This window comes from Columba livia, chromosome 6, assembly GCF_036013475.1.
Source record: "Columba livia isolate bColLiv1 breed racing homer chromosome 6, bColLiv1.pat.W.v2, whole genome shotgun sequence".
Classification (NCBI taxonomy): Eukaryota; Metazoa; Chordata; class Aves; order Columbiformes; family Columbidae; genus Columba; species Columba livia.
Window position 1 is genome coordinate 18,188,840 of NC_088607.1, and position 7,357 is coordinate 18,196,196.

At 40.6% G+C, this 7,357-nt stretch overlaps 1 non-coding gene across 1 annotated transcript; it reads left to right on the forward strand.

Annotated features, from left to right (window-relative positions):
* The first annotated feature begins 5,354 nt into the window (after positions 1 to 5,354).
* On the forward strand, positions 5,355 to 6,863 carry LOC102090090 (uncharacterized). Its single transcript, XR_010473499.1, has 3 exons — positions 5,355 to 5,698; positions 6,001 to 6,088; positions 6,813 to 6,863. It is a non-coding gene; the product is annotated as an uncharacterized LOC102090090 (transcript).
* Positions 6,864 to 7,357: the final 494 nt, after the last annotated feature.

The window sequence follows — 7,357 nt, forward strand, 5'->3', positions numbered from 1 at the left end:
TTCATGTGACTTATTTTCTTCGAGGATGGAAACCTAAAGAACTAACATTCCAAAAAGCCATGGGAAAGAAATAAAAGCAGCTTAAAAATCTTTATGAACACTTACTTTTCTAGGACAATATCTTGTATTCTGATCTTTTACCCTGTATGGTTTCTTGAGCCTGCCCAACCTATGGACTGCAAGAGCCACCAGCTATCCAGTCTAATCCAGTGCTGTACTTCTGTACTTCCACTGCAGGCACAGCACAGCAGACTCAGTCCTCAGTCTGGTGTTGGGTTAAAATAAATAAATAAATAAAAATCCACAAACAATAACTGGGAGGAATACATGTGCTGGGATAAGCTCTGTCAGTGTGCTACTTGGTAATCTTTATGGGTGCATTTGTTCAGTTGCCTCTTTCCACAGCTAACTGTGAGCAATCTGTGTCTCCATGCTCTGTTTCCCTATAAAAGAAAGAGCAATTCAAAGCTTCCATAGTTCCTCATTTCAAATGATGGAATGAGCGCACACCTTGTCAGAAATGCCCAGTCTTGCTCTCTGTTGTAGCAAGTCAAACCTCAGCTTCTGTCAGCCTTGACCGCATGTGCACCATTAAGCAACATGGGCTTTAGAAATCACACCCCAGTATTTTATTCCACCTCTGCCTTCCACCAGTGTTACTGGCACTCCTACATGACCCAGACCTATTTAACCACATTTTAAATCCACTGAAGCACCTTTGCCACCATCAGCCAAGCCTTGATATGGTAATCTACCCTGTCTGCTCTGCAGAAGTAGGAAAAACTCATTTCATGTCTAGTCCTAAAGTCCTCCAGGGAGCAGTCTGCTCTTCTCTTGTCTGCTCCAAGTTTCATCACGGAAATGTCTAATGTTACCTATTGCATCCAGTTGTGGAACACCAGAAGCACAGGAGGTACTTGGCTCTCTTCTGTAGCAAGGAATCTAGCTGTGGGAGGATAACAAAACCTTCACAATCAGGAAAGCAGAGAGCGTCAAAGATCTGTTTTGCTCTTCGCACTTTTGCCCAGTGACGTTTTGTCTTTGCATTTCACTACGTCAACACACAGAGCTACAGTGCTATTATATACAAAGAATACATCCATAATCCTCAAAGCCTTAGATCACTATTAGCTCCACATAGTGGAAAGGAAACATTCACATAGAGTTTTCTCAATTATCATGATTATATATGTTGAAGGTTTAAGAGACTCTGCACAGCCTTGGGTAGCAGCTCAGTCCAGGCAGAGCAGAAGAGGCTGTGTGCTCTCTTCCCCTCAGTTTCCTTCTCTCCAGCTGGCAGCACACAGCTCTCCCACTAGTCCTGCTAGAAACAGTGGCAGTTTTGGATAGCTGGCCCTGGTCCCTATACTTCCAGTTATTCTTTTCATGGCAAGTCTTTTGAACACTGGAAAGGTGTTCTTGCCCTAAAAATGGAATCTAGTGCTTAGCCTATCGACTATCAAGTCTCTTAAACCAAATACCAGAACACACATCATAAACCTGATGGAAATTTTCCTATCAGTGTTTTTTTCACCTGAAACTTAATTTCTTAGTAGCTATTTATATTTTGTTTCTGTTCAGATCTTTGCCACAATCTTAAAAATAAATTCCAACTTAAACAATCATAAACAAGGAAAGTCCATATCTCATTTACGTTATGCATACCAAAGAACCTAGAGGTTTGTAGCTCACATGCTGTTTCATGCCAATTTAAACTTGTATAAACTCAGTTCATGATGATTTCACTTGTTCACATTGCTCTTAGTTAACTCCTTTTTTGGTATGCAGGAAAGCTTGCCTTGGCACTTTTTGAAAGCTTGAACATTTCTGTTTGAACCTATTGTTGTATGCATGTTTTCCTGGGCCAAGCTGGGGTTTATTTTGGAGCAAACTAATTTGCTTTATAATAGGTATTTACATGAAATTCCAGAACACAAAAGTCGCATGACCAGTCTGAAATACTCAGCAAGACCAGGTTACTTTAACACTTCTCCCCACCCCCAAAATCCTGTTTTCACATTTCATTTCTTTCAGTGCATAATCTCAACCACTGACCCATGCTTTTTACACTTCTCCAGGGCTTCAGTACTTCAGCACAGTCAATACCTCAAGTAGAGATCCATTATGGAGCACTGGTAAACAGCAGTCCTCTGCCATCACAAGATAATGTCCTTTAAAATAGCCTAGTACTTTTTCCACTGTAATTCCAGAGGTTTCTCCCATTGCTGCCCTGCCCCGCAAAGATGGGGTAAATCTACAGAGACAGAAACAAGCAGTTTTGTTTAACAACTAACTCCGGGGTGTTTCAAAGAGATGGGCCATATTTAAAAATCACAATTGAAAATGGGTCCATAATTTTGAAACACCCTGTGTAATGGCTCAGGGGGTGTGAAATAACACATTTCCTAAGCTGTTTAACAAAGACACTCCAGTCCATTGTATGAAGCTCAGGGTAGCTGGACTATGTTGAAATACCAGCTTGGGACCACATAGCTTCCCTAGAGTGCTATGCCGAGCCACACTGCAGCCTCATTAGAGTACAACAGCTCCTTGAGGCACTTTGCCTCCCCTTTTCAGTTCCTAGTCTGAGACTTGCTTGATTTCTCCTAACAGGGCTGTCCCTTAGTCTCTCCAGATTCTGCACAGGGAGGAAACTTCCTGGGGATTGCAAGAGCTTGTTTTCTTGTAGTGCTCTCCTGCTCCTGGACAAAGGGATGTGTCTTGTGTACCAAAGGTGATAGTCAAGGAGAGGTGAGCTGGTGAAGTCTGGTTTGGTGCAGAATCCATTCAAAATTCTTCAGACTCCTGAAGTCAGAGACTGGATTATTATGCAACAGTCTCTTTTTTTTCCAGCTTCTACTTCTATTTTTCCAGTTTCTATTTGTATTATTTGAATGTGTAAAGGCATACTGTTAAGCAGGTACATTACAAGCAGAGAGCATTGTTCTCTAATATAATATTAACAGCAAATTATGCAAATAGATTAAATAAGAGATCAACTCTGTAACATTATTATGAATCCTGGCAGAGACATTCGTAAGCATAACACCCCGAAGTCCAATATCTGGTTTGGCTACATGGCTGATCTCAGGCCTGTGTTTTTAGGATATAATTTCTGTTGAATAGCCAAAATTCCTCATTAATGTCTCCCTTCACCAATATTCCTCATTAATATTTCCCTTCACTTTCTTCCAAGTCTCCCTTCTGAATAGGAGACTCCCACATTTCTTTTCAGTAAGGAGTTTGAAAGTTAGAACAACCAAAATTGTATCAGAAATGGAGAGCAGCATGCCAGTATTCTTTTCCTGGTGCTCACTGCCAGTCAAGAATGTCAGAGAGGACCTAAGTTTTTCAGCAAGCCTAGTGGGAAGTATAAGGAGCTTGACTGAGTAGATTGCTCTAAATACAGACCCCTTACATTAGTACAGCTTATTTATCAACAGATAAGACAGCTCTGAAACTTTGTCTTTTGTTGCTGAGGTTTTATTTGAATTGTTTTTTCCTCCTCCTCTAAATCCACTGTAGTCACTAGATGGCATCCTAGTTCTGCCACAGTGTTGTACTGGCGGGAGAGGATGGAAAAGTTAGCGCTACAGAGAACACAAAAATCTAGATCCTGATTCAGCTAGCAGACCTGAGCTCAATTTCTCTTTGCTCGAGTGAGGTTTAATAATGTAACCACCATTTTAGAAGTGTCTTCCGTCCATGAGTATAGATAGAAATCTCCAGGGAGATATCATGGACTGAGTAGCTTTAAAAGTGTTTTTTTGAACTTGGACATAGACTGGCCTGGCTGAATTACCCTTGATACAAGAGAACAAAAACTTAACAATATCACTACTTTAGATTTTAATTGAGGGAATGAACACATTAGCACCTCTGACCGTTAGCATAGAGCAAAAACAGAAGTTTACCCCTTGCAGCACGGAAAAGCTAGTTGAGTCTGATGTGAAATCATTACTAGGGATGAAAGAGAGAATCCAATACTAACGCTGAAAGAGAGAATCCAGTTCATAGGAAAAAAAAATATTGCTGAGGTCAGTTTCATTTGGGAATAGCGATTTCTTAAGCTTTCTTAACAGCAGAAATATTGATAGGCCTGATCTCATGCTTATGACAAACTTCTTTCTTACAGACCTCTCAAACTGAATTTTTATTATATCATTTAAAATCAAAACAAACATCACATACTTAAAGACTTAGCAGTAGAAGAGATATATTGCATTTTCACCTTCTTGCTTCTCATAGCTAACAAAGTTATTTGGAGCAAATTTTTCCCTTCAGATAGGACTTCATTCATTTAAGAATTATCAGAGGAGAATTTTTTTCCTCAAGGCAGTTCATTAGATACCACAACTGTCTCCTGAAACAGAACCACACACAATGAACATAAAACACTAAAATCACAATGTTAACACAAGATTTGACAGCTACACTACAAAATTAAAGAAGCTCTAGAGCTTCTCACTAAGCACATAAAAACAAAAGGAACTTACATAAAACAAATCTGTCATAACAGCAGCCACTTCCTCCACAACCATCCCTTTACTCTAGATCCCTCAAGAGACCACACTTGTTCTGCCACTGCCCCTTTTATCCAGAAACCACATCCAGTGCAGCTTTGCTTCCTCTAGCTATTTATCAATCAGTGGAAGCTAATGAGTTCAGCCATACCAATCAAGGTGTCTAATTAAATCCATGTGTGCTGAAAGAGCCAAGCTAATGGAATTAATTCAACTCATTATGCTGGGACGACTCTGGTAACTTTTAAAACTTGTTATGCTTATGCTCTAATTCAGTAAAGCATTGAATCTCTACAGCCCCCAAAACAGGCACAGGGATCTGTGCTAGTTTTCATGACTGCATCTCAAAACCAGCCACTCTGTGTTGCAACAATCTAATTGCATAAAGACCTGGACACCTGTGGCAAGATGTATACTAAAAGAAATGTACTCATTTTAGTGTTGCAGAAACCACGCTGCTGTTTGTATCTGATTCCAGCTGTGATAGAGGCAGGGCATGCAGGCGGTGAAAGAAAATGGGAACTTTTTCCTTCTTTACTTCCCTTAATCCTCAGCATCATTGTTGTTGCTGTTAGGAAGGGAGATATGAGTGACAATAGTCCTGACTGTTACGTTCTTTTCTAGTCTGAGACAATGCACAGCTCAACCCACTTTTGCTGCCAAAAAAAGTGCTACCTTGTCATCGTGATCAGTCTCTGTTCCCCAGGCCTGGCTTTGCTTCAGCAACTGAAAGATATAAAACTACAGCTGGTCCCTGCAGGTCCTTAAATTTGGACAAAATAATGTGTCTTACATAAAATAATTGAAATTATAATAAATCAGTCTGAGAACAGTGGGCTCTCCACACCACTGCACTGTATGAATGGCCTGTTTCATACCTGGGGGTGATCTCATTGTAGCAGGTCACCTGAACAATAGTGCCCAGCTGCCTTGCTTACCATGTGCCCTTTCCCCACTGTTCCTTGATGGCCTGCCAGTCCTGGAGGCACAGCTTTCCAGGGGTCAGACTCTTCCTCTGACACCAATGTTGATGTAGAGTAGCTAGTCATTCTACTGAAGTTTCTTCAGACTTACACCAGCACAATGGAGATCAAGATGCCAGGGGACGTCAATGCACAAAACAAGCCGTTGCAAGACTTTTTGAGGTGCGACATTGTGACTGATGATTGGAACAGGTTAGTGTGTCCATTGGCACCCGAGGTTCTCACATTCACATCACGTCCCTTTGCACTGGCTATTGTTTCCTCACTGTATATAAATACACACTGCTCCTCATTATGAAATGTGAGCAGCCCACGCAAGTATGGTAAGTAAGCAGCTTATAGTGTGTGTGTATGTGTGTGTGTAAACAGGAAGCATTTTTTAATCTGAGTTTATTGGAAATAGAAGGACTCATCCTTAATTCTGTGCAAGTTAGTCTGTTAGACATTTGAAAAAAACACCTAATTTTAAATAAAGATTCTTGTTTCTTTTCTAGAAATTCTTGCTGCTCTTCTGTTTGATCCTTGCCTTCTCAAGGACCCTGTGTGAAGCTCGCTGTTACTTTAGACCAGCCAGCAAATACGGTAAGAATGGCAAATATATTAGACATCCTTGAAGCATAAATCCAGAGATTAAAAGCCCTTTTTTTTTTCTTAGAAATTCTGGAATAGTATAATATGTTATTTGCTGAGGAATGATCCAAACAGCACTGCACTAAGAAATCAACCCACCTGGAGGCATCTCTGGACATACAGAGACTCTACCTTGTTCAATAGCTACCCTCTGGGCAGGCATATCACTGAAGTCCTTGCACGTGTGGTAAAAAAAGTGTACTTTTAAGCAGCATTAACTAATCTGACAGGGGTACCTGACACTAAAATCAAAACAAAGACAACAGAGCTGGTATTTAAATCCAGTTTAGCAGGTCAAGTTGAAGACTAATAAGAATTGGGGAGGAGGGAGAACTAAAGTCTAGACCTGTATGCTGAGTATGAGAAAGGGCAGAAATATCCTACCACAGCCATAAGCTAAACTGTTTCTCAGATCCATTTCAATAATAGCAGAATAATACTTCTCTGGTATGTGGTTGCTATCACTCTGTCATGCCATGTCATATACTCATGCACCCTTCAGGAACAAAGACATGGTATCTTTACTGCAGAGCAGTGGGTTAGATTCTTCCCTGGTGTGACTCTATGGAAATCAGTGCTTTGAGTACTAGCCCACAAGCATAAGACTGTGGTCTATATCTACTGATGTATGTTCATATTGATCTATTGACTATCATTTTCTGGTGTGTGCATGCAGGGTGCCTTTCAAACAGAAACCTCTATGTTTTTGGTGCATCATGGAAGACTGAAGATTGCTATCAATGCAGGTGTAAAATGACTGCAATGATTTGCTGCAGCTTGTAAGTTCACCCAAATTATTTATAGTTTTCTTTACAGGAACTGGTTGAAATGTTCTGAATTAAAAAGCCTCACTGAAAGCATGTGTTGGGATTTCATACTCACACAGGCAAAATTCCTCTTCCTGTTCCCCTGTTAGCTCTAATTGTGATCAAGCAGGATAATCTAATAATCACATAGACTTCTTTGGGAAGAAACAAAATGAACTATAGTTAGGATCTTCCCAGCATAGAACTCTTCCTCATCACCTAGTTCTTCTAGCTGCATGTATGCTTCCCTTTAGGCTCTGTTTTCTTCCTCCTTTTGTTCAGTAGCTTGTCTTCAGATACCTAAACACCCCACAAAACACACACATGTGAGCTTCTGCAGCTCTGCACCAGAGCAGTGGCTTGCCTACAAGCATCTGATCAGGCCAAAACTGCTCCACATCCTTCACATGCTGCC